Source organism: Narcine bancroftii, chromosome 2, assembly GCF_036971445.1.
Source record: "Narcine bancroftii isolate sNarBan1 chromosome 2, sNarBan1.hap1, whole genome shotgun sequence".
Taxonomy (NCBI): domain Eukaryota; kingdom Metazoa; phylum Chordata; class Chondrichthyes; order Torpediniformes; family Narcinidae; genus Narcine; species Narcine bancroftii.
Window position 1 is genome coordinate 307,279,286 of NC_091470.1, and position 6,490 is coordinate 307,285,775.

Below are 6,490 nucleotides of genomic sequence, written 5' to 3' on the forward strand. Positions count from 1 at the left end.
CTGTTTTATTACATGACGATAACCTTGAATCTTCAATTTATAGATTTCATTGGAGCTGAAAATGACTACACAGTCATGAGGGTAAAGGGATAAGGGAGGCACTAAACAAGCACCTATCAGGTGGCCCTTTGTGGATGATGTTGCTGATCTACACTGATTGGGATCTGCCACTGCAGAAATTAAGGATCCAGTTGCAAAGCGATAAATGAGAGTCTCAGATCCCTGGAGTTCAATTATTAATCTTACTCAAATGCCACCAAGCTGGAGTCAATAACCCTGATCAAAGTTCTAAGTTATTTGAGTTATACATCATGGAAATGCCTTTCAGGCCAACTCATCCATAATTGAAATGAGGAAAACTAGCAGAATGTTGTTCTTTGCTGCTAGGAGAATTATCCTTCAGTTCAAAAGAGTAAAAGAGATGGTTAGTGGAATAATGCTTACAGTATCGGTCTTCATACTTCAGAGAGGATTTTAATGAATTGGAAGTAGTTCAGAAAAGGTTTGCTCAACTAATAACCAGAAGGGGTAGGTTGTCTTGTGAAGAAATATTCACCAAACTAGGCTTGTATGAGTTTAGGAGAAGGAGCTGATTGAAATGTATTAAATCCTGAGGAAACATGACAGGATAGATATGGAGAGGATGGTTCTTCTTGCGGGACAATGCAAAACTAGGAATCACTACTTTAAGAGTAAAGGAGTTGACCACTTAAGACAGGTATGATTTTCTTTTCTCTCTGAGTCTTCAGATCTCCTTTCCTCAAAGGACAATAGGAGCAGAGTCTAAGAATAGGATGAGAAATAGTTTTCAATAGTTACCACAGATCTAAGGTTTTTAAATGGGTTTAAATGAGGTTTGTGAGGTTAAGTGGGCTCCTTCTGCTCATGCATACGAGCAGATTAACAAAATCCGATACAAACCTGTCTTAGTACTTTTTCCCCCCTTAACAAATCCAATTTGACGCAATCCAGTCAGGCCTGATATCTGCAACCAAGGAAGACATTCCAAGTTTGGGTGAATGGCACTCCCTGACTAGCACTGAGGCAAGTTTCATGCTGATACTTAAAATGATTCATCAAGCAAAAGCCACGTTCCTGATACAATCTCTATCCAAATTTCACACGATAGCTCTGACATCAAAGTAAACTTGAAAGAGAAAGCTTAAAAATCACCATCCTGTCCTCTCTCTGACACAGCCAGCACCTGCCAACACCAAATCAAGCTGACTTAAGTCAAGCACTGGACCAAGATGGCACAGCACAACTAAGCCAAGAGGCTTTGGCAGAGCATCAACCCAATCTGATCGAAACCCACCATATTTGCCAGATCCCATGGGGCTTTGATCGGGTTGTCAGATTCCAAATGGAATGAGTGAAGAAGGCAAAGTCTTTGAGTAGGGTTGCTGAAAATTTCTTGGATCCTTTATCTTCTTCACAGAAACATCTAGCTTCATGTCAAAGCCCTCAATTCCCCATTCTCCAGTTTGTAATTGTTATACCATCTCTTGTCCATCTCTTCAGGGATTTTCATAATAGCAAGATTTCCTACTAGTCCCTATGGACTGGGCTTTCAACTGTTTGGGTCCTCTACCTAAACATATATTATTAACTTGCCCTTTTACCTTTAAAATCTTCCTCAAATCCTACTTTCTTTATCAAGGTATAAGCACTCTTTCTAATACCTCCTTGTTTGGCTTAGTGCATGTTTTCTAGAAATTTGTGGTCAGTCTGCTACATTAAATGGATCATATGGGTGCAAAATGTTGTTATTTACAATTAATATAAAGTGGAGACAGAAAACAGATCCAAGGAACTTTGCCCTTCAGAGAAGAACCTTCACTATTCACCTCCCTTGTGCTTTCTATTGCTGAGCAATTTTCAATGTAGAAACCAAATGCCACATTGACTTTGAGTCTTAGTTTCCTCTGAGATTACTATAAGATGCTTACACAACCCGGTATCAAAGTCACAGAGAAAGCTTTTGAATGCCAGAGCTACAAAAGGTAAAGAAAAATCTGAACTTTGACACATACAAAAACTCAACATCTGGGAAGTGCTTCAAAACACACAACATGTTACAGAGAACTGACATCATAATGAGCAGGCATCATAATGACATCATAATGACATCATAATGAGCAGGCAGAGTCAAAAGCAGTACATTTCTATGGCACCAAATCTAATTACTGAAGTTTTATTGACAACCATGAATTAAAAGTATTACAAAAGAGCTACTGAAGTGAAACATTATTGGCATTTTCAAATGGATAAATCCTCTACCATTTTTATTGACCTTTTAAAGCCAGCTATCTTTATCAAGTTGTAAAATAATTATACTAACTTCTATGACTACCTTCCCAGAGTCAATATGTCTGTACCTTGAATTAGCACGCGCGCCCACACACACACACGCTCAACCTTCGTGCTAACAGTGTAGAGGAATGATTGATGTTTCTCACTTTTTGTTCTAATATGGAAGTGCTGATGTCTAGAAAAGGTCCCTATCTTTTTGGAATTGAACTGGACATACATGGGAAAGTATGTACTGACACCATCCAGTCACCTTACACTTTGCATTAACTCCAAATGAGAAAGTTGATTCCTGGGATCAGGCAAAAGATTTTTTTTCCCACTTTTTTTTACATAATTCTTGGGAAACCAATCAAGAAAAACACAAGCTTGATGCTTTGCCAGGGAAATTAGATCATAATGATCTAAGGCAGGCCTGTTGTTTAGCACTCCCAAAACTACAAGGTTTTTATAATGCTGTTTTGATTTAAAAGGGGTGACCAGATAGCAACCCAATACCATTCAGGCAGATTCCTTGTAAGATAATTAAATGCCTGTATTCCTCTGAGCCCCTATTTTCCCCTTGCCTCAAGACACAGACCTCCACACACTGCTCATGCCCTCAGACTGCCAAATGATCATTTAGACTTCTAGGCCCCATCACAGCCCCCTCTCACTATTTCTTTCCCAATCTATGGCCCTTCCAAAACCTTATTGTAGCAGTTTTTGACCAGAGCTTCTTCAAATGACCACTGTCCCTGGGACTTTCCCAGACCTAGACCCCACTTCTGGGCTTAACGTCTTTTTTTTTTGTGGGGCCTTGGGTGGTACTGAGTTTCTAAGCAGCAGATCCTTGATCGAAATGGGCAGTAAACAGAATGAAGGTCTTGTCCCAGTGGCCCCTGAAAAATGTCCAGGACATCAAGTGATCATTAAGCAGCAGGACAATCTAATCTTTCACAAATGAGTTGGAAGACAGAAGGAGGTCTCTCTTCCATCAGATGAATTCTGCAAGGCTAGACCAGAGGCATAGGGCTCATGCCAAAAAGCAGGTATCAGTATAACCCCTTCTGTTACACTGGAAATAGAATGCACTGAATCATAAATGTATCCCATAGAATGAACATCCAAGCTTGCCTTTGCAAGCAAACATACTTTAAAGATAGCGCAAAGATTTCTTGCATCATCGTGGAGTGCAATTTTCTGCTGCTGTCCTGACCAACATTTAATTCAGCCAGAATTATCAAGAACAGAACATTTAATGCATTATTGTTTGTGGCTCTTTGGTGAATATTGACTCTCACATTTTGCTCAAAACCATGAGAAATACTCTTCAAAAGCAATTCATTTGCTGGAAATTACTTCAAGGCATCGTGAAGATATGAAAAGGACCAAGTACATTCTTGGATATTTTTATTTTTTATGTTTTCTTTTCTCAGGGATGAACTGCTGAAGAAAGAATGTGGCAAATCTATTTTTTCTCCTATATTTGCTGACACACCAGTGCCCAGAAATTAGATTTGAAATAAAAAATGCTTGTTCTTTGTCAGTAAAAAGCATTTTGTTTATGTTTTGAAGTGTTTGCACCATTTCCTGATGGAGTCCCTCCCATGAACATAACACTATTACAGCACTGGCGACCTAGGTTTGAATCTGTCGCTGTCTATGAGGAGTTAACACGTACTCCATGTGCCTGTGTAGATTTCCTCTGGATGCTCCAGTTTTCTCTCACCCTTCCAAAATACTTGGGGATTGTAGGTTAATTGGGGTATTTGAGTGGTATGGTCTCATGGGCCAGAAGGGCCTATGTCTGAATTTAAATTTAAATTATAATTAGGAAAATGAACCTGGCATTTCTGTCATTTCTCCAAGGAATTTAATGCAATGATAATCTTATTACTGCATGCAACAAATGTTTCTGACATAACTAATGCAAATTAAGTCAAAAGGTTAATTCATAGTATGGCACGGTTGGTGTAGCAGTTAGCACAACACATTTACAGTGCCAGTGTTTGGGACCAGGGTTCAAATCCCATGCTGTCTGTAAGAAGTTTGTACGTTCTCCATTGATTTTCCCAGGAGCTCTGGTTTCCTCCACCCTCTAAAATGTATCGGGGTTGTAGGTCAATTGGGTGTGATTGGGCGGCACGGACTCATGGGCTGAAAGGGCCTGTTACCGTACTGTATGTCTAAATTTAAATGGTTAAAGAAAGAATCGTCATTCAGGAAGGAACTACAGTACAAGCCTGATTTTCTGAAATCGGATTATCCAAAATCTTCAGTTATCTGAATTTTCTTTGGACCCAGAGTATTATCTGTTCGGCTCTGAAATTTTTTTCAGATAATTGAGGATTTCCGAAAAATCAGAAATCTTCATTTATTCAAAACATTTCGAAGCTGAAATTATGTAATTTCTCCTTCAAAAAAATTTGGATAAATGAGGATATCCAAAATGATCAGAAATCCTCAGTTATCCAAAACAATTTTCTGAGCCGAACCAACGTCATAGGTTGAAAAAAAATTGAAATTTGGAAAAAACCTCTGAGTAAAATTTTGAGTGTTTGGTGTTGGATATATCTTATTTTGTTCAGGTTGTTTTTTTTTTGATGAGAATTGAACATTATTTCAAGCTAAAACAAAAAGCCTTCTATTGTTGTTTGTTGTTGTTTAAACAGTGTTACGAGTGATTTGCTGTTGCTACTGGGCTGCAATAATCAGAATTGTACTGTACATTTAAATCTAAGGCTTCTGACATTGTGTTTAATTTCATCAACTCCCTGATTAAATCACGGCATCAGTGAACTGGAGGTTGCAATCTGCGGCTACCACCATTGCTATGGAATGGCCTCAAACCTGTTAAGCCCTGGCTGGGCTGTCCCATGATGTAAGGATACCTGTTTAACTGCTCTGATTAACCCATCTGTCTGATTTTCTTTTCTCCTCTTCTTCCCCCTCAGCTTTTCTCCTCTTCCCAATAATCCTCTGTTTCCTCAATTTACCACATCCATCTCCATGGCAGCCTTTACAGCTGCTACAGATAGATCACTTTAGCACCATTGATATGCTTGATATGAATGAGGAAATGGCAATCTTGTAAAGCCAGATCTCCCTAATTTTTCAAGTATTTCAGTGACACTCAATCCAGCATTAAAACAGCTTATCACGAAAAGTGGCCATAGCAACATTTTATTGGGTTAACCTTGGTGAAATATATTGCCTTGGCTAGCAGTTGAACTCCATGAGAACAATAATTATGTTTTGAATAATCAGCTATTAAATCAAAACTTGGACAAGTATACATAATTCCTGTTACAGTGAACTTGTTGGACCTGTCTCAGGAACAGTGTATGCAGAGCTAAATCTCCCAGTGAGGCTTTGACAAAGCTGTGTTGAATGCTGCAGTCTGACCTACAGCCAAATGCTTCCAGAGACTGTCAAACTAATCTAAGTACAGAAATATAAAGCATACTTCAGGCTTCCATGGGGGAACATGAATGCATTCAGTCAATCGTCAATGCATAAATATATTAAGCAGATGAATGTGAGCCTGAGCAAATAACAGGGGCAAAATATTTCTGTCAGGATTTGTCAACTCCAGCTTGATGACTGTTTCCATGTGATCCACAGATTCAGCACACAACAGAACAAACATCAACTTCAGCGTGATCCCACTGCCATCCACATCTTCCTCTTCCCACCACTATCTGCTTTTGCCAGGGAACAGTCTCTCCAAGAATCTCCGAGTTCACTCTTCCCTCTCCACTCAGCCTTCCACCCTCTTAGGCACTTCTCTTTGGGCCACAGAAGTGTAAACCTTGTCCCTATGTGTCAACCCTCAACTCCATCCTGGGTCACAAACAGTCCTTCAGGTGAGCCTGAGCTTCACATGCACATCATCTAACTTAATCTATTGTATTCGGTATACTCTGTGTGGCCTCCTCTACATCAGTGAGACCAAAGACAGATTGAGTGCCCGCTTCGCTGAACTTCTGTTTTTCATCTGTGGGTCTAAACTTGAACTTCCAGAGTCAACCATTGAAATTCCTCTTGACGTTTCTCATTTTAGGTAACCCCTATCCCCATCTGGTTTCACTGATTTCATCTTTTCTCTGCCTGCTCCTGTACTTATTATAATTTTCAACCTCACACTAACTCCCCTTCCATTCCACCTTTTTCTCCTCTTCTCACACATTCTATCCTA

The 6,490-nt window shown here is 39.5% G+C and overlaps 1 long non-coding RNA gene across 1 annotated transcript; it reads right to left on the minus strand.

The window, feature by feature from the left end:
• Nucleotides 1-454: 454 nt before the first annotated feature.
• Nucleotides 455-2,093, minus strand: LOC138752752 (uncharacterized). The gene is made up of 3 exons (XR_011350896.1): nucleotides 2,034-2,093; nucleotides 922-985; nucleotides 455-783 (listed from the first exon to the last, which is right to left on the minus strand). It is a non-coding gene; the product is annotated as an uncharacterized lncRNA (long non-coding RNA).
• Nucleotides 2,094-6,490: the final 4,397 nt, after the last annotated feature.